Below are 25,335 nucleotides of genomic sequence, written 5' to 3' on the forward strand. Positions count from 1 at the left end.
AAATTTCTGAGGATGTACGTCTGGAGTACAGCATTGTATGGTAGTGAAACACGGACTGTGGGAAAACCGGAACAGAAGAGAATCGAAGCATTTGAGATGTGGTGCTATAGACGAATGTTGAAAATTAGGTGGACTGATAAGGTAAGGAATGAGGAGGTTCTACGCAGAATCGGAGAGGAAAGGAATATGTGAAAAACACTAATAAGGAGAAGGGACAGGATGATAGGACATCTGCTAAGACATGAGGGAATGACGTCCATGGTACTAGAGGGAGCTGTAGAGGGCAAAAACTGTAGAGGAAGACAGAGATTGGAATACGTCAAGCAAATAACTGAGGACGTAGGTTGCATGTGCTACTCTGAGATGAAGAGGTTAGCACAGGAAAGGAATTCGTGGCGGGCCGCATCAAACCAGTCAGTAGACTGATGACAAAAAACAGAAAAAAACAGAAAACCTGAAACGACTAGAGTTGGGACATTCATACTCATAGCTCATGTATATTAGTATGTTCTGCAGAAATGATAAGTATTTCAGTCATCTAGGTTCAGCATGTGCCCCGTTGCCTAGTAGGCACAAGGTCCACCTTGGGCCCTGATAACTTGTTCCATGCTTGATAACATCGACTAGTATAAGGCGCGAATGGCGTCCTGTAGTATGCTGGTTCCAAAGTTCGTCTGTGGTGGTCGGCACTGGTCCGCAGATGAGCACCCATCGTTTCACCACATCCCATCCCACACACTTTCGACTGGCTACAATTCTGGTGATTTGGGGGCCAGGGCAAAAAGCTGACATCCTGCAGCACCAAGAAGGCACGTGTTCGTACAGCTCATGTGGTCGTGCATTGGCTTACTGGAAAAAGGCATCTGGGGTGTCGCGCAGAAAGGCTATGACTACGGGGCACAGGATGTCATTCAAGTAAGTCACTACGGTCACAGTGCCCTGGACACACACCAACTGTGATTTGTGGTTGTATCCAGTAGCACCCCACAGCATAAGCCCTCGATTTGGTGCTGTATGTTGTTTCATACCTTACTGCCTTCTAGCATGTTTATACACATTCGTCAAAAGTAGGCGAAGTGGACAGCACGAATGTAACACGTGCAATAATAAAAGGCGATGGACTGTCAACCGTGATAGTGTAGGATGTGTTACAGTGTTACAACTGTTGCGCCAGTGCCGAGGAGGACCCATATCTGGCGGCCTGTAATGCCATTTGGATGAAGTGTCGATCTTCTCGGGGGGTGGTCTGGGGTGGTGCGACCTGACCCATCTTGACGTGTTCTACGGCGTTCTGTCAATCATTCTGCACACATCCGTTTCACTTGGTCCTACCACTCCTACCACTCCACAAGTGGCCCATCGGGACCATCCGATCGCCGCGCCATCCGCAGTGGACCACGCGGATAGGAGGGGCGTGGGGTCAGCACACCGCACTCCCGGCCGTTATGATGGTATTCTTGACCGAAGCCGCTACTATTCGGTCGAGTAGCTGCTCATTTGGCGTCACGAGGCTGGGTGCACCCCTAAAAATTGCAACAGCACATGTCGGCCTGGATGGTGACCCATCCAAGTTCTGGCCACGCCCGACAGCGCTTAACTTCGGTGATCTCACGGGAACCGGTGTATCCACTGCGGCAAGGCCGTTGCCCTTCACTTGATCCTACACGAATAGTAATTTCCCGGATGGATGCATCACATTCTCTCATGCCAATAATGCACCCAATTTCAAACTAAGTGATTTGACGGTTCGGTTCGCGCATAGGTCCGCGAGGCATCCTGCACGTCTGCTCAAGTCACACACATATAAACCTTCGGTTTATAGCGTCAAAGAGAGCCGCAGGCACATTTTACCAGTGGATGGTGTTGAGCTTCGATATCGATGTTGACCTTGAACCCGCTGGCCGACATCGTCTAAATGATTATCATTTCTGCAGAACATACTAATACACATGTCCTGTGAATATGAATGTCGTATCTCTAGACGGTCAAGGTGTTCTGTTCTTTTTTTACTGGAGTGTACAGCTGCTTCAGATCATTGGAAATTTTTTCCACCGTCCTCCCTATGCTTGAAAAAAATAAAAGTTAGATGTGTCATTTATGCTTCACGAGGAATTTAGGGGCTAATGATCTTGTGTATAAATCTTCATTAGTAGATTCCTTCTGCACATACTGCGTTTCTGCACACATTTGACACACAACCTTCCGTCTGATTTCGGGACCATGTTGATACCGGTGTTATAGTATTTGTGCATTCCAATTAGCGTGTCTAAAACACTAAACATCCGTTCACAGTGAAAACGTTGAGCGCCGAAAGGTGAAGGTAGGCGTTTTCAATTACAGATCTTCGACATACAATTTTCAACTAACATGGTTTGTACTTACAAACTAAGATCATATGGACTATCAGGCCAATTGTGTGACTGGATTGAAGAGTTCCTAGATAACAGAACGCAGCATGTTATTCTCAATGGAGAGAAGTCTTCCCAAGTAAGGGTGATTTCAGGTGTGCCGTAGGGGAGTATCGTATGACCGTCGCTATTCACAATACACGTAAATGACCTTGTGGATATCATCGGAAGTTCACTGAGGCTTTTTGCGGATGATGCTGTGGTATATCGAGAGGTTGTAACAATGGAATATTGTACTGAAATGCAGGGGGATCTGCAACGAATTGACGCATGGTGCAGGAAATGGCAATTGAATCTCAATGTAGACAAGTGTAATGTGCTGCGAATACATAGAAAGAAAGATCCTTTATCATTTAGCTACAATATAGCAGGCCAGCAACTGGAAGCAGTTAATTCCATAAATTATCTGGGAGTAGGCATTAGGAGTGATTTAAAATGGAATGATCATATAAAGTTGATTGTCGGTAAAGCAGATGCCAGACTGAGATTCATTGGAAGAATCCTACGGAAATGCAATCCGAAAACAAAGGAAGTAGTTTACAGTGCACTTGTTCGCCCACTGCTTGAATATTGCTCACCAGTCTAGGATCCGTACCAGATAGGGTTGACAGAGGAGATAGAGAAGATCCAACGGAGAGCAGCGCGCTTCGTTGCAGGATCATTTAGTAATCGCGAAAGCGTTACTGAGATGATAGATAAACTCCAGTGTAAGACTCTGCAGGAGAGACGCTCAGTAGCTCGGTATGGGTTTTTGTTGAAGTTTCGAGAACATACCTTCACCGAGGAGTCAAGCGGTATATTGCTCCCTCCTACGTATATCTCGCGAAGAGACCATGCGGATAAAATCAGATAGATTAGAGCCTACACACAGGCATACCGATAATCTTTCTTTCCACAAACAATACGAGACTGGAATAGAAGGGAGAACCGATACAGGTACTCAAAGTACCCTCCGCCACACACCGTCAGGTGGCTTGCGGAGTATGGATGTAGATGTAGATGTAGAGGTATACGGTGTAAAGAGAGAGATGATTTAGGTTTTACTTTTTACCAACCTCACGATTCTTCACCGACCCCAAACGTGCTAGTTAAGCATTCGTTTACATTGTAGTGTGTAATATACTAAAGAGCAAAACCATTATGAGCACTTGGTCAATAGCGTGTTAATCCACATCTGTAATGAAATACAATAGAGACTCAGCGTGACAAGTTGTTGGTAAATATCTGGAGACATCTGACACCAAATATCTACACACAAGAAAAGCTATTCCCGTAAATTATGGATCGGTGTTTTGTGAGTGCTGAGCTGGCACCTAATACCACTCCAGATGTATTCAGATCACGCAAATTTGATGGTCAACATATCAATGTCAGTTTTAGCTTTATTTTGGAATGTACAGTTATCCTGCTGAAAGATACCATAGCAGTCAAGAAAGACATTAAGTATGACGGGCTTCAGGTGGTCTGCAATAATGGTTAGATAGTCCACAGCTATCACACTATCTTCGGTTCCATGGAAGCTGAATGTTCCATATAACATATACTGCCCCCCAGTGGCCTGCGTCCGTGGCGCTGCTATACATACACTACTGGCCATTAAAATTGCTACACCAAGATGAAATGCAGATGACAAACGGGTATTCATTGGACAAATATATTATACTACAACTGACATGTGATTACATTTTCATACAATTTTGGGAAAATAGATCCTGATAAATCAATACCCAGAACAACCACCTCTGGCCGTAATAAAGGCCTTGACACGCCTGGGCATTGAGTCAAAGAGAGCTTAGATGGCGTGTATAGGTACAGCTGCCCATGCAGCTTCAACACGATACCACAGTTCATCAAGAGTAGTGACTGGCGTATTGTGACGAGCCAATTGCTCGGCTACCATTGACCAGGCGTTTTCAATTGGTGAGAGATCTGGAGAATGTGCTGGCCAGGGCAGCAGTCGAACATTTTATGTATCCAGAAAGACCCATGCAGGACCTGCAACATGAGGTCGTTCATTATCCTGCTGAAATGTAGGGTTTTGCAGAGATCGAATGAAGGGTAGAGCCACGGGTCGTAACACATCTGAAATGTAACGTCCACTATTCAAAGTGCCGTCAATTCGAACAAGAGGTGACCGAGACGTGTAACCAATGGCACCCCATACAATCACGCCGGGTGATACGCCAGTATGGCGATGACGAATACACGCTTCCAATGTGCGTTCACTGCGATGTCGCCAAACACGAATGTGACCATCATAGTGCTGTAAACAGAACCTGGATTCATCCGAAAAAATAACGATTTGCCATTGGTGCACCCAGGTACGTCGTTGAGCGCACCATCGCAGGCGCTCCTGTCTGTGATGCAGCGTCAAGGGTAACCGCAGCCATGGTCTCCGAGCTGATAGTCTATGCTGCTGAAAACGTCGTTGAACTGTTCGTGAAGATGTTGTCTTGCAAACGTCCCCATCTGTTCAGCCGGCCGGGGTGGTCCAGCGGTTCTAGGCGCTACAGTCTGGAACCGCGCGACCGCTACGGTCGCAGGTTCGAATCGTGCCTCGGGCATGGATGTGTGATGTCCTTAGGTTAGTTAGGTTTACGTAGTTCTAAGTTCTAGGGGACTGATGACCTAAGAAGTTAATTACCATAGTGCTCAGAGCCATTTGAACCATTTTTAACCGTCTGTTGACTCAGGGATCGGGACGTGCTTGCACGATCCGTTACAGCCATACGGATAAGACGCCTGTCATCTCGGCTGCTAGTGATACGAGTCCGTTGGGATCCAGCACGGCGTTCCGTATTATCCTCCTGAACCCACTGATTCCATATTCTGCTATCAGTCATTGGATGTCGACCAAAGCGAGCAGCAATGTCGCGATACTAAAAATCGCAATCGCAATAGGCTACAATCCGACCTTTATCAAAGTCGGAAATGTGATGGTACGCATTTCTCCTCCTTACACGAGGCATCACAACAGCGTTTCACCAGCCAACGCCGGTCAACTGCTGTTTGTGTATGAGAAATCGGTTGGTAACTTTCCTCATGTCAGCACGTTGTAGGTGTCGCCACCGGCGCCAGCCTTGTGTGAATGCTCTGAAAAGCTAATCATTTGCATATCACAGCAACTTCTTCCTGTCGGTAAAATTCGCGTCTGTAGCACGTCATCTTCGTGGTGTAGCAATTTTAATGCCCAGTAGTGTATTTAGAGTCTTTTGTTTTATTTTCTCTCGATAGATTTAATCTAAGTCTGGAAATTTTTCCATAAGCATGAATAGATCTCTTTGTGTAATAATTCAAATGGTTCAAATGACTCTGAGCACTATGGGACTCAACTGCTGTGGTCATCAGTCCCCTAGAACTTAGAACTAATTAAAGCTAACCAACCTAAGGACATCACACACAACCATGCCCGAGGCAGTATTCGAACCTGCGACAGTAGCAGCAGCGCGGCTCCGGACTGGAGCGCCTAGAACCGCACGACCACCGCGGCCGGCAGTGTAATAACTACCGATGTTTTTTTTCAGCAGGTGTTCTCAGACGTACCTTACAAAAATTGTATCATTCTCATCAAAACCACCTTTATATGAGACTGAGAAAATACCTCTCCTCACTCTCTCATCTTCCCCGTACGCTAGAGAGAGTAAACAATCCGCTGGATCCTGTGGTTGGCGCCGTATGAAGCGCGGCGGTCTGCGGGTTGCCACTGCTGCGCCTGCCTGGCGCCAGTGGCGATGGCGCCAGCACCGCCGCCTTGTTACGAGCCCTTGAGGCGTCCATCTAATAGCCGCTCTGTCCGGAGGTGGGAACAGCGCTGTGTCTCTCGCGTAGTCCCGGCAGCCTTGCCTCAGCTGGAGAGTAATTAAGCGGCAGGAGGGGAGGGGCTGGCGCCACCGTGCCTGAGAGCACCTCCTCATGACGCCGCACCGTCTGAAACCTTCAAGAAAGGACGCGTTGAAAGTTCCACAGAGTCCCAAAATCACTCTTACTACAAAACTTCTCACAAAAAACATAGGCAAACTATCTACCCTGAACATTTGTGACACGTAACAATTACAGGGGAGCTCGCACATTATCAAAATCAATTCGTTTTCAGCAAAGCGGAAAAATATTAATGTCACACAAGGACTACAACATTTAAAAAACAGATGGCATTGATAAAGAAAACAACAATTTCTGCTGATACACTGGACTGCAACACTCATTCAAAAACAACTGGAACTTATTGATTTATAATATGCAGATTCTCTGATCTATTACCCACTGTTATCAAGTTGTGCGATATCAACCTTTTCTACATAGGTGAAATTATATCAAGGTACACTAAACGACACACAGGCAATAGTTTTAGTAGACAGTTCGCGAGTCTCCAGCAGAAATACTGAGACATTTTGCCTCTATAGCCGTCCATATTTGCATAAGTGTTGCCGGTGCAGGATTTTGTGCACATACTGACCTCTCGATTGTGTCCCGTAAATGTTCGATGGGGTCCATGTTGGGCGATCTGCGTGGCCAAATCATTCTATTTTTCCAGAATGTTCTTCAAACCAGTCACGAACAATTGTGGTCCTCTGACATCGTTGTTTGATTGTCCACGGATGAAAATGTCTCCCAACACAAACATTTTGAGACAGTGAACTGTGCAGATGGACCTAAGGACCTAGCCCACTCCATGTAAACACAGCCCACATCATCGTAAACCAACCACCAGCTTGCACAGTGTCTTTTTGATAACTTGGGTCCATGGCTTCTGGTAGTCTCCGTCACACTCGAACCCTACGACCAGCTCTTACCAACTGAAACAGGGACTCATCTGACCAGGCCACAGTTTTCCAGTTGTCTAGTGTCCAACTGGGACGGTCACGAGCCCAGGAGAGCCGCTGCAGGCAGTGTCGTGCTGTTAGCAAAGGCACTGGCGTCGGTCGACTGCTGCCACAGCCCATTTAAAACCAAATTTCGCCGCACTGTCCTGACGGATACGTTCGCTGTACGTCCTACATTGATTTCTGAGGTTTTTTCCCATGGTGCTGCTTGTCTCTTAGTACTGACAATTGTACGCAAACGCCACTGGGTGATCAAAAAGTCAGTATAAATTTGAAAACTGAATAAATCACGGAATAATGTACAGAGAGAGGTACAAATTGACACATATGTTTGGAATGACATGGGGTTTTATTAGAACCAAAAAAATACAAAAGTTCAAAAAATGTCCGACAGACGGCGCTTCATGTGATCAGAATAGCAAAAATTAGCATAACAAAGTAAGACAAAGCAAAGATTATGTTCTTTACAGGAAATGCTCAATAGGTCCACAATCATTCCTCAACAATAGCTGTAGTCGAGGAATAATGTTGTGAACAGCACTGTAAGGCATGTCCGGAGTTATGGTGAGGCATTGGCGTCGGATGTTGTCTTTCAGCATCCCTAGAGATGTCGGTCGATCACGATACACTTGCGACTTCATGTAACCCCAACGCCAATAATCACATGGACTGAGGTCTGGGGACGTGGGAGGCCAAGCATGACGAAAGTGGCGACTGAGCACACGGTCATCACCAAACGACGCGCGCAAGAGATCTTTCACGCGTCTAGCAATACGGGGTGGAGCGCCATCCCGCATAAACATCGTACGTTCCAGCAGGTGTTTATCAGCCAGCCTGGGGATGATGCGATTCTGTAACATATCGGCGTACCTCTCACCCGTCACGGTAGCAGTTACAAAACCAGAATCACGCATTTCCTCAAAGAAAAAGGGCCTGATAACGGTAGATGTGGTAAATCCAACCCATACCGTGACTTTCTCGTCGTGCAATGAAGTTTCCACGACAGTTCTAGGATTTTCGGTAGCCCAAATTCTGCAGTTGACAGACCCTCGGAGCGTGAAATGAGCTTCGTCGCTCCACAACACGTTACTCAACCGTTATCTTCCGCCATCTTTTGAAACGCCCACACCGTCGATGCCCTCTGCTTCACTAGATCGCCAGGTAACAGTTTATGATGCTGAAGGATTCTGTACGGATAGCATCGAAGGGTACGCCTAAGTGCCAACCAAACAGTAGTGTATGGAATGCCGGTGCGACGTGCGACTGCACGAGCGCTGACTTCCCCGTGCATAGACGAACCCGCTATAGTCTCCATTTCTTCCTGAACTGTCTCAGCAGCATTCCGCCTTCTGCTCGGTCGGCCACTGCGGGGTCTATCGTCTAAACAACCCATGGCTTCGAACTTCGAAAACATTCTCGCCACAGCTCCATTTGTCAATGGACCTTTATCCGTTAGAATCCCCTTCCTATGGGGATAGGATCGTAACGCTGAACTACCGCATTCCCCATTCTGATAATACAGCTTCACTAAAAGCGCCTATTCAGGTAACGTCAACATTCTGTGACTGCTGGCGCATCTGATTCTCTCTCGCATTACAGTTCCTTTTATACACGATTGTCATGCGCAGTCACTGACGTTTTGCTGTCCGGCGCCATCTGTCGGACATTTTGTGAACTTTTTTTTGTTCTAATAAAACCCCATGTCATTCCAAGCATGTGGGTCAGTTTTTACCTTTCTATCTACATTATTCCGTGGTTTATTAAGTTTTCAAATTTACACTGACTTTTTGATCACCCAGCATGTACGTATCGCTGTCTCATGACTTTCGTTACATCAGTGTACATGGAGTAGTAAAGGAAATGAAGTGTAAGAAAAAAAGAAAACCACAGATACAGATATAGAATGCACTATTTTAAAGCGTGGCTGGCTCGAATATCTTGGTTATAGACTTGCGTTTCTGCTGAAGTCCATCTGCCCTGATAGGATGACTCCATCACAGATGTATCTAAATCAAAAAACATTCAGTGTGTTCGTTGCAGACAGAACGTAAGTTCTCGGAGGAGGAAAAACGATGTCGATGACATTTTGAGAGGCAAGTTGCAACGTTGTCAGCATGCACTAATGCATGCGAATGATTATAGTCTCAAACATGCATGTCTATCAGCACTTCTAAGTTAACAAGGGAAGTGGCTGCGAGAAAAGTTTTCCTTGTTAATGACCTTACGAACATACCTTACTTAACTTACGCATAACTCAATTCCGGGTATAGGTTGCCCAGGTACCGACAAGCATTTGAGTCTGTCTCTTGCACCATTACGAAATTCTCCGTGAGTGATATGAACCGATGATATTATAACACTATAGGATATTACTATAGTCACCCTACTGTGCTGTCCCTTTGATAGGATTTAAGTTTGATTGCTATCGTGTACTAATGGAAGTTAACAGAGCTGTACCTAGTCACCTGAAAAATCACTTATTGAAAGGCAGGAACAGTTATTCTCGCCGGAATCGAAACAATGGCATTGCAGTAGGAAAGTAAAGTTGTGGTCTGCAAATCAAAGACAGTCACCAGTTTAATTAGGTAGCAAGTAACTGTACAGTAAACAAAGTAAAACAGTTACCGAATTAAACTACACTTAACTTAAAAACGTGGTAGACTGGACATGTCATGTCGGCTGGAGTGGCCGAGCGGTTCTAGGCGCTACAGTCTGGAGCTGCGCGACCGCTACTGTCGCAGGTTCGAATCCTGCCTCGGGCATGGATGTGTGTGATGTCCTTAGGTTAATTAGGTTTAAGTAGTTCTAAGTTATAGTGGGCTTATAACCTCAGAAGTTAAGTCCCATAGTACTCAGAGCCATTTGAACCAAGACTGGACATGAGAACAACAACACATGCTAGCATGTATTAGCAAAGTTACTGTTCGTGAGTAGAGCTGCTTACTGGTTAGGTTTAGTGGCAACAAACTGATTCACACTAACACACGCTGCCTGCTTTAGATGATGATGGTGCTTGCTTTGTGCGGCGCTCAACTGCGCGGTTATCAGCGCCCGTACGAATTCTCAACCGTTGCTCAGTCCAATCTTGCCACTTTAATGAATGGTGATGAAGACAGCACAAACACCCAGTCGTCTCGAGGCAGGTGAAAAATCTCTGACCCCGCCGGGAATCGAAACCGGGACCACGTGTTCTGGAAGCGAGAACACGACCGCAAGACCACGAGCTGCGGATTGCCTGCCTGCCTTAGAATCTACAGGATAGTGCTGATTATAATGTATCACTCAGAAGAAGGAAAGTACTTTTGCTTTGGACAAGAGGTGGCTCTTAGGCTTCACTGCTGAAGAACAGTAATTTTTAAGTAGTTACCAAGCTGTTATTTAAACTAAGAGGGACACTAATAGCTTTCATAGAATATATACAAGCTTCTGTTTTACACAGAGCATGAGTGGGACCATGAATCTATTATAGTTTTACTCAGGTATGCCAGCTATATTTTCAAGTGTACAGATGTTCCTAGAACAGTTAATGGGCCTCGTACAAGCTTTCATTGTAAAATGACTAACCCACTGACTCAACATACGGGGCTCAGAGACTATTCTGTCTACTGACTGGTTTTGGACTAATACTTGTAAACCGACACAGTAACACACTTAAACACAAATACACAAACAAAAGCGCTATTATAGAAGGTACTGTAACTAAGGTAGCTGTAGGCCACTGAACTGTTATGGTATATGCTTGGTTTTTGTAACCGTTATTCACTGACTTCAATAATAATTGAAATTTATTACGTCGGTCAGCATTTTTATGTTCTTATTATTTTGCTGTTCTTTAACATATGCACTTTGACAACCATATGAAGCAATTCATAGAAAAGACTAATCAACCAACGAAGAGAAGTATTATTCGATGAAATATAGCACAATTTTAAACAATATTGATTGCATACTGCACCAACTTTGAAAAACACTAGATATAACTCAGTAATACGGAAATGGCCCTATTAAGGTAAATGATTACGGATAAATCAAGGTTCACGACAAAAAATTAAAATTAAATTCTTGCTGTTAGCAACCATGGGAAATTTCTGGTCCATGCAGGTAAATATAAATTTTACTTTGCCTGAAGGTTGATGCAGTGACACTCTTCTGTGGCATCTCAAGCTATATCATGAAATCGTGGCTCTTGATGTAATATGCCCTGTAAAATATATTGTTGGCGTCGGAATTTCACGTTTCAGAGCAAACAAATTCTTCCCATGACATAACACGTCCGAGGGATATGGATTCCACTTTTACTGCAATCTTTGCCTCTGGGAATCCGTTCTTTGGATGCTGACCACACTCTATCGCCAATCAAGACTTCTAGCGCCAAACCACTTTTCATTCTCGTTGACGGGGACTTACCTCCACCCTTTACATCGTATGCAATCCTATAGTATCTAAGTGTGAACCAGTTATACATCTAGAAGGTTAATACACATATACCACGAAAGCACATAGCTTTAAAAACGATCGTAACAAATATATTTATCGTAATATAAAATTTCCTTCATACGCTTCAAATCAAAGATTACACAAAACACAGATATTACATGATTTAAGAGAAATGTAGGCCTCAGCCGGAACTGGGTATTTGTAAGGTGGTCACACCATTTTGGTTTCCGTGTGTTATCGATGTCCAAGTCAGGTAGAGAGCAAAGATCGATACTTTTAAACAATCTTTTGTCTTATCTTGCTAAAATCTTTGCCCCTGCGCTGTCTGATACATTTTTAGTTGAAGTGTGAACTTCTTATTGTATCTGTTACCCGCACGGAGTGGTCGCGTGGTTTGAGGTGCCATGTCACGGATTCCGCGGCCCCTCCTGCCGAAGGTTCGAGTCCTACCACGGGCACGGGTGTGTGTGTGTATTGTTCTTAGCATAAGTTAGTTTAAGTAGAGTGTAAGTCTAGGGACCGATGACCTCAGCAGTTAGGTCTCTTAGGAATTCACACACATTTGAACATTTTTGTATCTGTTAGATAAAGAAAGATTGTTTGTAAAGGACAGCAAGGATGAGTTAGATTTATATATTAGAAAGCGAAGAGAATATAAATTTTGAATAATATTATTGTTTTTTGCTGAAAAGAAGCGCGAGGTAAGACTGCTGCGCAGAGGAGCTGGTTTATCAGAATGATTATTGTTGGTTAGTTAACTTCGTTCATTTACTCTGAGCTGAGAGATAGACCACTCCACTTTTCTGAGTCATGCATTAACATATTAACTGATTAAGCTGTCTGATTTTCATAGAAATCCTCTGTTAACGTTATATCCTCTTTAAATCGTTGTTCGCTTTGTTAAGCATATTATTGTTCAGACCTATGCTGTGTGTGAAGATCAAGCGAAGTTGTACTCTGCCTTTTTGAATACATACTTCATTCTAAAATCGTTGTCTTGGAATATCATTTCATAGGAATAGTTACTCTGCCCTCCCCACTGATTCTCATTACGAATTACCGTACGTGGTATGCGACAGTTGGAAATTTTATTTAGAAATAGAAATCTAGCTTGGCCGCTGTTGCTTGCTGTTTGCTGTTGCGCTTTTGAGAAATCTGCAACAATGTTGTCAAGACGCGAGAAAAATGGAAATTTTGATTAGGGCCAGATAATTGTTTTATTTCCGTTGCGCATTTAATAAAAAGACAAGTTACATTCAGAGTAGTTACAATCCGGTTCAGATTAGGTTCTGTTTAGTCAAAGGTTAGCAAACGAGTTTAGGCTGGATAACGGTTTGTGGGGACATAGTTTTGGTAATACGTAGATTTTATAGAGTGGGAAGTAAAGTTGGGCAAAATTTCAGACGGAAACAAATATAGTGGGGACGTAATATGTCGACCTTTCTGCCGGGATAGTTCTTGGTTCTTTTGATAAAACGCAGTTAGATAGTGTTGGATTTCTCGATATAAAAAGGGCTGCGTTAATTTTACTGGTGTTGCACTTCTTTTTCAGGAGAGTCATTTGAAACTTTGTGTCCAATTTGTGAAATTTTGTGTCGTGTGACCATTACTGATTACTTTATTAACTAAACTGTCGTCATAATAGAACAGATTCCGTATGGATTTCATTCATTGTTGAGTATTTGCGCGTTTGACAGTACAATTTTTGTTTGTTGGGTCCTTGTAGCAATTCTGTTTTTCCAAGTAATAGTATTTCATCATGTTTGGTACAATAGAAAACAATATGAAAATCCGTCGTAGCACAAGACAACAGAGATGTTGAGAAACAACGATTCGCTGGAGGATGAGATAAACCGTCTTGAGCAGTTATCAAAAATCAATAGTTTACATGAGATTACAGGAAATAGTTGCTCACAAACCTCAGGAAACATCTCAAGGGAAGACGATTTGTAAACAATGAAGAAGCTATAAAGGCTGTGCATGAGTGGTTTGCAGAACAATCATGTTTTTAGGTGGGTTAAAGAAGCTGAAACGAAGATACCATAAATGTGTTGAGCGTAAGGGGGAATATGTTGCGTAAATAATATATTTCAAACCCATAACAGCGTTTTTTCTTTATAATGTCAGCGACTAAATCAGCAACTCCCCGTAAAACTAGGTACAGAGAGCTGGCTGAAACTCTGAACTAATAACAGTGTGACTTTTGGGGAAAATTTAAGTGCGTATCCGAAGGATAGGCTAATGGGAACAGGAGGCGGTATATTTTTCATGGTAGAAACTCATATCCACCAAGACAGAAACTGAAGCTGTATGTGCGATTCTTCGGGAAAAGCTCTGTATGAAATGTGGTCATCAACTTGTAATTGTTTCTTCCTATCGTCTACCAAAATGTAGCCGTAAACGGTAGAGAAAACCTTAGTTCGCTGCAATATATATTCTCCAACCATACTGCAATCACTAGAGGAGGATTTGAACACCCTACAATTGGAGTGACAAGAGTTTAGTAGGTGGTGAACATAAGACATGCTACGAAAAAAAATAATAAATGCCTCCTTAATGCATTTTCATACTGAATCAGAGGTCTCTGGTTCGACAAACAGTTTTAATCGGTCAGGAAGTTTCAATACGAAAAATTTTCTCCGAAGACTATCTGCAACAAATATTTTGGAAGGCCACTCATAATGGAAATTCATAAGATTTAATGGCAATAAATCCCTTTAAGGATGTCCACCGATTTCAACAACTGGTATCAGTGAACATAAGGTTGTAGAAACAATGATTGCCAAAGTACAAGGGACATCTAAGAGAAGTATAAACATTTATATTTTCGGTAAACAGGGGCTAGGTAGTGATACTTCAGTAAACACTTAAGTTAACAGTATTTGAACAACGTATGTAGTGTTCTATTTTGTGTAAAAAATCAGAAAAAGGAGCCTCGTAACAAACGGGGTAGAGTCACAGGTAACCCCTAAGTCTTACAATATACATACACCGATGAGCCATAACATTATTACTAACTGCTTAATAGCTTGTAAATAATCTTCACCGGTTTGCCGCCGGATCAGTTGTACAAATTTCACAATATTTCCTCATAGCAACTGTCCGACATCTTCAGGTGGTACAACTTTGCTGGTGGCTAGGTACGACTGACGGTATCCGCACGTGGACGCCCCGCTTCTAGTACACGCGCGCGAAGAATGAGCAGATGCGGAAATCACGCATGCGCTTAGTACTTTGTTTGTCCGTCTGTGGAACGATATACATCACTGATTCTGCTTATCAGGAATACGATAGTTTGTTGGTAGATGAGGTATGTGGCATTAGGTGCATATGCACAGATTATAATTCGCGTAAATAACGGGTCTTTGATTAGTGCAGGTGGTGAGGGATATCGATAGCGACCCAGATGGGTTCCATAGGATTTATATTAGGTGGATTTGGACGCCAAGACATCAACATGAGTTCACTATAACGCTCCTCAAATCACTGTGGCACGGCTCTGGCTCCGAGACACGGGAAATCTCCGGAAAATGTAATCGCCGTCGGGAAAGACATCAAGCATGGAGGGATACAGATGGTTTGCAGCTGTCAGCGTGACTTCGGTTACTACCACAGGCACCATGCAAGCGCAGGAGAATGTCTCCAATACCATAATACTGCTCCCACCAGCTTGCGTCCGGGGCGTGCTGTACGTTTCCAGTCGCCGTTCACCTCGAGGACGGCGTTGGTGGAGACGACCGCCGAACCAGTGTAGCAAAAATGTGATTCATCCGAAGAGCCGACACATTATCATTGATCGACGGTCGAATCCCGATGGTCCCGTGCCCACTGCAATCGTAATTGACGATGTCGTTGGATCAACATGTGAATACGGAGGGACGTAGGGGTGGTCCGCTGCGGAGCTCCAAGTTCAACAATGTACGATGAACGGTGTGCTCCGAATCATTTGTGCGTGCATCAGCGTTGCACTCTTTCGGCAGAGATGCCACAGATCACCATCAATCGTATTTTACAGAGCAGTCTAGCCTCCGAACCCCACGTTCTGTGAAGAGTCGTGGACGTCCAACCATTTACGCTCAGTGGTAGTTTCGCAGCCCATCTACCTCTTTTTGTAAATGCTCACGACAGTAGCATGTGAAAATTCGACCAGCTTCGGCGTTTCCGAGAAACTAGTTCATGGGCTCTGCGTCGCTTATCTCAGGGTATTTCTCCATTTGCAGTACATATCCTTACCAGGGTGATCCCCCGTCCGTGTTTGCTCCTCTTGCGTACTTTTGTTACCATGTAATGTGTCCGCAACGACACCAGGCGGCATTCAGCGCGTTGCGCAGTAGTCATAATGTTCTGGCTTATGAGTGTATTGTAAGTAGCCTCTTTATATGTTTGTACGTTGGCAGCGCTTTAGACTGCATTAATATCAGTGACAGCGCTGTGCGCCCTCTGTAAGAGACTCTGTTTGGCTGGTCACACTAGCAGTTAGGAATGAATAGCCAGCAGTGATGGAGGTTTGGAAGTTTATAGTTAGTAGTGATGGAGGTTAGAGGTCAGAAGTGTTAGCGCGAGCGGACTGTCTGGACGTGTCCGTCATGGAGATGTAATATTGTTGGCGATTATATAATTTTTGGAACTGGATGTCACAGACAATTATATAATTTTCTGAACTGGTTGTCACACAATTAACGTAAAATCTGCTAAATACATTGCTCCGCAACAAAATTTTTCCTTTGCTAACCACATGCATGTTAGCAGCCTACAGTAGTTAGAATCTTTTATTTAGCTGGCTGTATTGGTGCTTGCTGTATCGCTGTAGTTCGTGTAATGAATATTTTCTGTGAGGTAAGTGACTTATGAAATGTATGGGCTATTTTTAGGATTTCTTCTAATTCAGGGCCATTCTTTTGTGTTAAGTAATAGTCAGATTACGTATCCTTGAATACTGTGGATCATAAATGAATAAGTTTGCGGTATTCAAAAATGGTTCAAATGGCTCTGAGCACTATGGGACTTAACTGCTGTGGTCATCAGTCCCCTAGAACTTAGAACTACTTAAACCTTGTAAGATGTATGCTTCGCCGGCGATGGGCGAGGCATGACAGAATCGCTGACCAGAGAGTAGTTTATTGTTAGTTGTTGCTTGTCCCGAGTCTGCGCTAGTCTGCGCGAGTCGACAGTAGTAGTCAGTCGGATACAGTAGCGAGTGGACAGTAGTAGTCTGCGGGAGTCGGCATGCGTCGGCTGTGTGCTCTGCTCGCGACTCTGGTCAGGACTCTGGAGGATGAGTATTGTTGTAGAAGGTAAAGAAGCAGCATTGCGCATACTTAATAATGTGTGTTAATTGTAATTAATTTGTTCAAAAAAAATTGCCCCAATAATAATTTTTTTTATAAAGTAACTCTTTTAAAGAAAAACATTCATTTCAATTTAAAGAATTTTTCCAATGCATTATCATTGCTTCCAAGAAACCCAAAAATATATATACGCCAGCATTGCATGAAGCTGTGCTAAAACTTTTTACATAAGAGCAGATATATTCGCAGTTTTATTGAGGTTAGAATTTTTGCTTTTTTATTCAGAATACAGGGCCGAATGTTAGCGCTGCTGTCCTTATAAAATTTACCAGATATTATTATTTCTGTTAGAAGGTTATACTTGGTTCCATTCCCATTAATATTTAATATTTCTTTTCTGGGAGATTGCACTTGGCAACCCTGCCAGGATCGTATTTCTTTGTCAATCTTCTGATAAGTAGTCATATATCTGCTCTTATTTACTTAAATGTAATTAGCATTTGGTGCAACGCATTTTCTAATTTGTCACTCTTTCTTCCACAGATCATCGGCTATTTGTTGCTTTTTGTTGTAATAGTGTTTGTGGGATTTTACATTGTCTTTGTTTCATTTGTGAACAATTTTGATTTGTGTAAAAATGCCACGAAAAACTGTTAACAGTGCATCGCGATGTATAATGAGTGAAATAGCCGACTTAAATAACTGACCGATAGTACTTGCGACAAGCAGTGTAATGATGACAATCCTTCAATTACAGACAATCAGTGTGTACCGACCACTAATGTTGATTTTGATCCTAGTGATGAACAGACGAATTCAATTGTGTCCTTTGTTAATTTAATGACAATTGATGACGCGGGACGTTCTGTTGCAATGAGCGCTGCCCAGTTGACACACCCGGTTTGCAGGATTTACGTGACAAACAGATAAACTTTTATAATGAAAATGAACAGTGTAATCAGAGTACAATAGATTTATTTAATTCTGGTGTAGTGACCGATAGTGCATATGCGATTGGCAAACCCTTTCAGAAATTACAGAATGACCAAATGGTCACACAAAACATGGCAATTGCAGGTACGCCATCAAACAGCACAGAGAATAGAGTAGGTAATATTGGGTTGAATCAAGTTGTGGCATTTTTTAAACAACTTAATGAAAAAATAGACAGCAATTTCAAACAACAGAATGAAAGAGAAGAGAACAATTTCAAACAACTTAATGAAAATCTCAAACAACTAATTAATGAAAATTCCAAACAACCTACTGAATCACGCAAACAATTTAATGAAAGTTTCAAACTGACGAAGGAAAACAAGACAACCTTAGCGAACAGAACAAACAAGTTAGTGAACAGATTACAGCTGTTACCGTGCAACGTCACGACACGAAAGAACAAACATGTGAAGAAAGTAAGGCTCATGCTAGGAACAGTAATGAAGAAATTACATCTGTTGCACAAGAATTAAATAATACACACGCAGCCACAACAGAATCAGTTAGAGATGAAATTAGTGCAGTCACTGAACAATGTCCTAAAAACGCAACACAGTTACGCGACGAGTTTAATTTAAAGTCACGAGAACTTTCACATACTGTGGATACGGAAGTCGATAAAAAATGTGAACAACAGAACAAGCAAGTTGACGAACGTATTAAAGTGATAGAAATGAAAAATGTTTCAGTCAGTAACACGTCACAGCATACGGCACATTCCGAACATTTCTCACAATCACACAGCCAGTATAATTTGAGTAATTTACAGAAACTACGTGATTTAAAATCCGAAGTGACACAGACAAACAGATGCTTACGCAATCGTGAATCTGTTCACACATTCAGTGACGAGAACGTTGACCATAAGCAACTTGTATCTGTAAGAAAATCTAAGGAATTTAATAATGACAGAGCACAGGAATTGAACTGGATACGTCGATTTATTTTTGTACTTTCACCGCCATTACCTGTAATGCAGAAACTACAATTTGCATGGATACAACAATTTGCTTCTGAATTTTTACTGCCATTGCCTGTAACGCAAATGCTAAAGTTTATTTGCAGCGCGTAATAAACCTCAGGGGATTCATTATGCTTTAATGAATATTGCCGTAGCGTGCACAGGGCCCCGAGCTGTAGTAGTGCTGTTTCATCTTTAGTTTTCTGCACTGCTGCCTTCTCTTCTACTATCCTTTATATCTATCAAAACAGCTCTTTAACTATTGCTCTACCTAGGATTAAGAAACATGTAAAGAAAACCTGATAAGACAAGTTTTACCGAAAGTGACAATTTTTCATTAGACGCTCCAGGAACGACAACCACCAGAACTTTAATAACAGGCAAAATTTTTAATCATCAGTATGTGTAAAAAAATTATCAGCAACAGGAACGACATTTTAGTAATAATAGACGTTTTTCACCGCAACAGCATGAAAGCCAGCCGGTTAGCATACCTAACCAACAATGTAATGTACAAGGTCAACCGAGCTTTAATGTTTCGCCGCGTGAACGTATAGTCTCAGCTCCAGCAAATAGTAACGCACAGCAACAAGGGAATCAGTACGTAAAGAAAACACAGTATTTCAATTCCTATCGCAATGCGCCGTATAGAAATGACTATCACGACAGACGTAAAAATAATAGGCACAATTTTCAGCGTACATTTAATAACAGTCTATCTTATCAGCAGCAAGAACATCAGCAACAACATATTATCATGAATGAACCAGACAGTAGGTATCATCCAAAGCGTAATACGTCTGGAAGAAATAATAGAACAGTTCAAATAGCCGAAATGCCACAGCATCCTCCCGGAAATAATAGCACGTCAGATAGAATTGCCTAGATACAGTACAGGTTGCATATTCCAGTAACGCAAGCAATACTTTTGACACGCAGAATCTTGTTCACGAGAATGTTATTTGAAACATGCTTTGTTGAATGCACCACTTTTATCGCACCCAGATCTTACCATAATTTTTTCTATTGCCACCGACAGTTCTAACACCGCTTTAGGCGTACATATTTTTCAGGAAATTGAAGAAGATGGTTCTACAGTAATTAAAAACATCGCCTTTGCGAGTCGCATTCTGTCACCTGCTGAACGAAATTATTCTGTTATAGAACTTGAAACATTATGTGTTGTATGGGCTTTTACCAAATTTAGGCATTTTCTTTATAGAAGGCATACGAGCGTTTACACAGACCACAGAGCGATACAATTTTTACTTTCGGTTAAATTTACACACGACAGATTAAGTAGATGGAAACTTTATTTGCAGGAATTTAATTTTACAATTGTTCACATTCCTGGTACACAAAATGTTGTAGCAGATGCACTATCCCGTTCTCTCAGCAACAATCAGCAAGACATCGCAACCAACTTCTGCAAAACAAATTTCAGCGTCATGTACATTCAACAAGTTGCATTAGAAAATTTCATTTCGTCATCATTACAAGACATAGCACAAGAGCAAAGTAAAGACAACGTATGGGAAAGAAATCAAACACCTTTGGCAAGATAGGAATAATGTTACCATTAGAAACCATTACACTGTATGCAACGACATTCTGTTTCGCCGCTCTCATCCTGACAGCAACAACTGGTTATTATGCATTCCTGACGAACTTGTTAACAAATTAATATGGTATACTCATTTAAGTTACGCACATTACGAAGCCAGAAAATGTTTTCTTATACTGAGACAGAACTGTTATTTCACCAACATGGAGAAACGTATTCGAAGAGTTTTAGCGTCATGTAAAATCTGCCAGAAAGCTAAATCAGACACGACTTCACATATTCCTCCATTACATCCCATTGTACCTGTTAAATTGAGACATACGGCCGCTGTAGACATTTTTGGTCCGATTCCCAGAACTAATAGAGGTTTTTGCTACATCTTTGTCGCTGTTGAACTCACTTCAAAATTTGTTACTTTCACTCCGTTACGCAAAACTACTGCTAAAACTGTTTCGAAAGCATTTGTAAAACATTTTCTATTTCATGTAGGGCACGTGTTGAAAGTAATTTCCGACAATGGACGACAGTTTCGATCTGCTATATGGACACGTATGTTACGAGCTAGAAATATTTCTCCGGTCTATATATCCAGGTACTATGCTTCTTCGAACCCTTGTGAACGATTAATGAAAGAAATTGTTAACTATGTAGAATTTACTGCCATAAAAAACATATTGATTCGGACACACACATACTCTCATTCCAAGATGTAATTAATTCCATACCGAATGAATTTACTATGCTATCTCCGTCTGTCATACTGAAAAATGTTGAACCACCTAACAAAATTAAAGAATTAGTAACATTTCCTACATCTCGTCGACTACGACACCATGAAATAATTGACATTGCGCTGAACAACATCAAACGTGCCGCAGAGCGCCGGAGAAGACAGCAAAAACAGGTTTGTATACGCCGTGACTTTCACATTGGACAGAAGATATTAGTACGTACACACTATTTATCCAATAGAGGAAAAGGTAGGTGAAGTAAATTTGAACTTCTATACGCAGGTCCACATCGGATTCGCAGCATTCCTCACCCCAATGTAGTATACGTCAAAACTTTGAGAACCAGAAAAACCAAAGGGAACCACCACGTATCCAACATCAAACCTTTTATTGAATGAACATAGTTTATGATTTATCACACTGTAATGCCATTTCCTAATTTTTATGACCGCTTATGCAATTATATTCACATGAACACCTACTGATGATTATCGTATTTTTTCTTGGCAAGTGCCTGGCAAGGTAAGGTTAGCAGGTCGCTCTTCTTGTCGTTACACATCAGACCGTGCATATTTTTCCAGATGAACTTACACATTTTATGACCACATATGCAATTATATTTATGTGACTACTTACTGATGATTGTCGTATTTTTTATTGGCAAGTGCCCGGCAAGGTAAGGTTAGCAGGTTGCTTTTGTTGTCGTTACACATCAGACCGTGCATATTTTTCCAGATGAACTTACACATTTTATGACCACTTATGCAATTATATTTATGTGACTACTTACTGATGATTGTCGTATTTTTTCTTGGCAAGTGCCAGGCAAGGTAAGGTTAGCAGGTCGCTTTTCTTGTCGTTACACATCAAACAGTGCACATATTCCAGATAAAATTACGTATCTTACGAATAATTATGCAATTCTATCTAGTGATATATTAATTTTATCAAATTTTCTCTCCATTAAAGTCTTCAATTCTCGCCTCTATTAACTACACAACATACAAGCTGTACACAAAGAAGTCAACATTTCTTGTCGTTATACGCCCTAGACCGTGCATATTTTCCATTTTTTTTTTTTTTTTTTTTTTTTTGGTATGTATGATTGTTTTCCTGTTTTGTTTGTATGCACTGCGAAATATTTAAGATATGACAAACACCAGTTGACTTTAACATTTTGCCTTATGACAGCTAAACATCGTGACTACTTTACTTTTTTTTGCTGCTGCATTGTGATACACTGTGTAGATTTTTGCTTCTGAACACTGTCCACGTTTTTGACATATTACGTTTTCTGTCATGCTATGCTGTATGCTCAATTATGATACTATAAACCAGTTTTTATCTAATGGGTATATGAATTAAATGCAAGACATTAATCTTTGTTCATCATTTTCAGAAAGAAATAACGTGTAAACGAAATAAATTAAACAGAAATGGGAATTTCACCTTCGGAATGAACGAAAGAGGATGCAATACATCGTGATGAAGAGTAAATGGATCAGAATTAACAAGCATTAACAAGAATATACTATACACATCGTAGAATAGCAGTCTTAACTAATTTTTTCTTTCAGAATACAAGGCGATTGATGCAGGCTGTCAGACAGAACTGCACATCTTAGTTTTAGTGTTGAAATATGCTAGAAATAAGGAATAGTTGTATAATGAATAATGAAGTGACTTTTTTGCAGATGATAATGAATGGTGATGAATAATGATGAAGAATATGCTACTATGGATAATGAAGTTTTTATTAACAGGTGATGATAATAATGGAGTTATGGTGACATGGATAATGAAGTTTTTCTTTGTAGATGAAAATAATGGTGAAGTTTATATATTTGGTGTTAGTTAAGAGATGCTATGTAGTTATTTAAGTATTTGTTGCAGTTCGTTTTGACAGTATGTCTTATATCGCATGGTATGATGACTGAAGGTGTTGGAAAGGACAGCTAGAGAACATATATATTTTTATACACATTTCACTACCTGTTAATTCGAAGTTCACTACTTTTCAGCATAATATGCGTTTCTTCTTTCAGTTTCATAATCCATTTTGTATATTTTGCAGGAGAAATTATTCATGAAATTAATGTGGTATAAATAGTTGTTTATTAAACCTATGTCGTTTATGAATGTGATCACATATACTCTACTTGTTTCATAACTTTGCTACAGCTGACTCATGACGAATGACATTACACATCTTCATTTGCAGCAATAACTCAAAAGCAAACAAAGTAATTACCAGTCCCAAATAACGCTACTAGTTTAAGAGAGTTCTGAGTAATACTGATCAGCTATGCGTAGTATGTCACTTCAATAATAACTTCTGAATAATAAATACAAAAAAATGCTTTGTAACTGGCCAATGAATGCCACTGTTTGTTGTAATAAGATGACCTATGATGCTAATGATTACTATAATTAGATTAATTATGTATAAATGCTATACCAATAATTAACTCATTTTGAATGATGACTTCTGAAGAATACAAAAAAATGCTTTGTAACTGGCCAATGAATGCCACTGATTATAGTAATAAGATGTCCTATGATGCCAATGATTACTATAATTAAGTGAATTATGTTAATACTATGCCATTCATTAGCTTCTGTTTTGAATGATGACTTATGATGGTTTGTAACTGGGCAATGAGTGCCAATAATTACTATATTCAGATAATTTATGAACATTATTCTGTAATACTACATACATGGTACAGAAATGTTCAGTAACTGGGCGATGAGTGCCAGTAATTACTCAAATCAGTTGTTAGACTAGTGTAATTCTCAATGAAGACTACTATGTGACTTAATGTCCTTCACCTTCTGACCTAATTACCAGAAAATACTGCAATATCCATTTGTCCTGTCTATCCTCATGATCATGGAGCACTATATTTGGTTTTTGCACTAATTCTACGCTGGACTACTTTACAAGAACATGGTGTTGACACGACATGCTGTCCACCACCTTGAGCGATGGAGATGTTGTTATGGTCCCACTGTTTGGTGTACCTTGTGTACTACCAAAATGATAGCATGAAATATTATTACGACATTCCAGTGACTTGGCTACACTGATTAATACTTCAAGGAAAAGAGCTTCAGATTGTTTCACTTGGTGTTGTGCTTCTGTAGAAAGAATAGACTTTCAGTGCAGCTGCATGCAACCTAAAGTGCTACAACCATGACGCAATCCTTCCCATTCCTTTCCTAATTCTTGTAAAATGATAAAGACATATACAGTGCGTGTGCACTTCGTTTCATTTGTTAACAAGATCAGTTGTCCAAAAATACTAAAGACTTCTATAGTGCGTGTGCACTTTATTTCACTCCTTGATATGTTTATTTGTTGTAAAAAAAATGCTAGAGAGTTTTACAGTGCGTGTGCACTTTATGCCATTTGTACTCATTACGTATACATTTTGTTATTCCCAGATATGTTTTGTACTACAGTGCGTGCGCACTTTCGTCATTTTGTTAACATGATTTGTATTCATTGCATACACATGTTGTGATTTGCTGATATATTCTGAACTACAGTGCGTGTGCACTTTATGTCATTTCATTTGTACTCATTGTGTATACATTTTGTCTTTGCTTGATATGTTCTGTACTCAGTGCATGTGCACTATATTTTATTTCATGTTCTGCACCTATATATATATATATATATATATATATATATATATATATATATATATATATATATATATTCTGTGATTGTAAAGTTGTAAAGTTAATTAATTATGAAAAATTTGTTGCTCATGGCAAGTACAGTTGACTCACGATCGCTGCCAAATTTTTGACCCCCCCCCCCCCCCCCCCCCCGTGGAGGGTTATGTAAGGTGTATGCTTCGCCAGCGATGGGCGAGGCATGACAGAATCTCTGACCAGAGAGTAGTTTATTGTTAGTTGTTGCTTGTCCTGAGTCTGCACTAGTCTGCGCGAGTCGACAGTAGTAGTCAGTCGGATACAGTAGCGAGTGGACAGTGGTAGTCTGCGGGAGTCGGCATGCGTTGGCTGTGTGCTCTGCTCGCGACTCTGGTCAGGACTCTGGAGGATGAGTATTGTTGTAGAAGGTAAAGAAGCAGCATTGCGCATATTTAATAATGTATGTT

General features: G+C 41.2%; 1 pseudogene; it reads right to left on the bottom strand.

Annotated features, from left to right (window-relative positions):
• Positions 1–1,530: 1,530 nt before the first annotated feature.
• On the bottom strand, positions 1,531–1,648 carry LOC126482792 (5S ribosomal RNA; annotated as a pseudogene).
• Positions 1,649–25,335: the final 23,687 nt, after the last annotated feature.

The sequence above is a fragment of the Schistocerca serialis genome, chromosome 5 (assembly GCF_023864345.2).
Source record: "Schistocerca serialis cubense isolate TAMUIC-IGC-003099 chromosome 5, iqSchSeri2.2, whole genome shotgun sequence".
Taxonomy (NCBI): Eukaryota; Metazoa; Arthropoda; class Insecta; order Orthoptera; family Acrididae; genus Schistocerca; species Schistocerca serialis.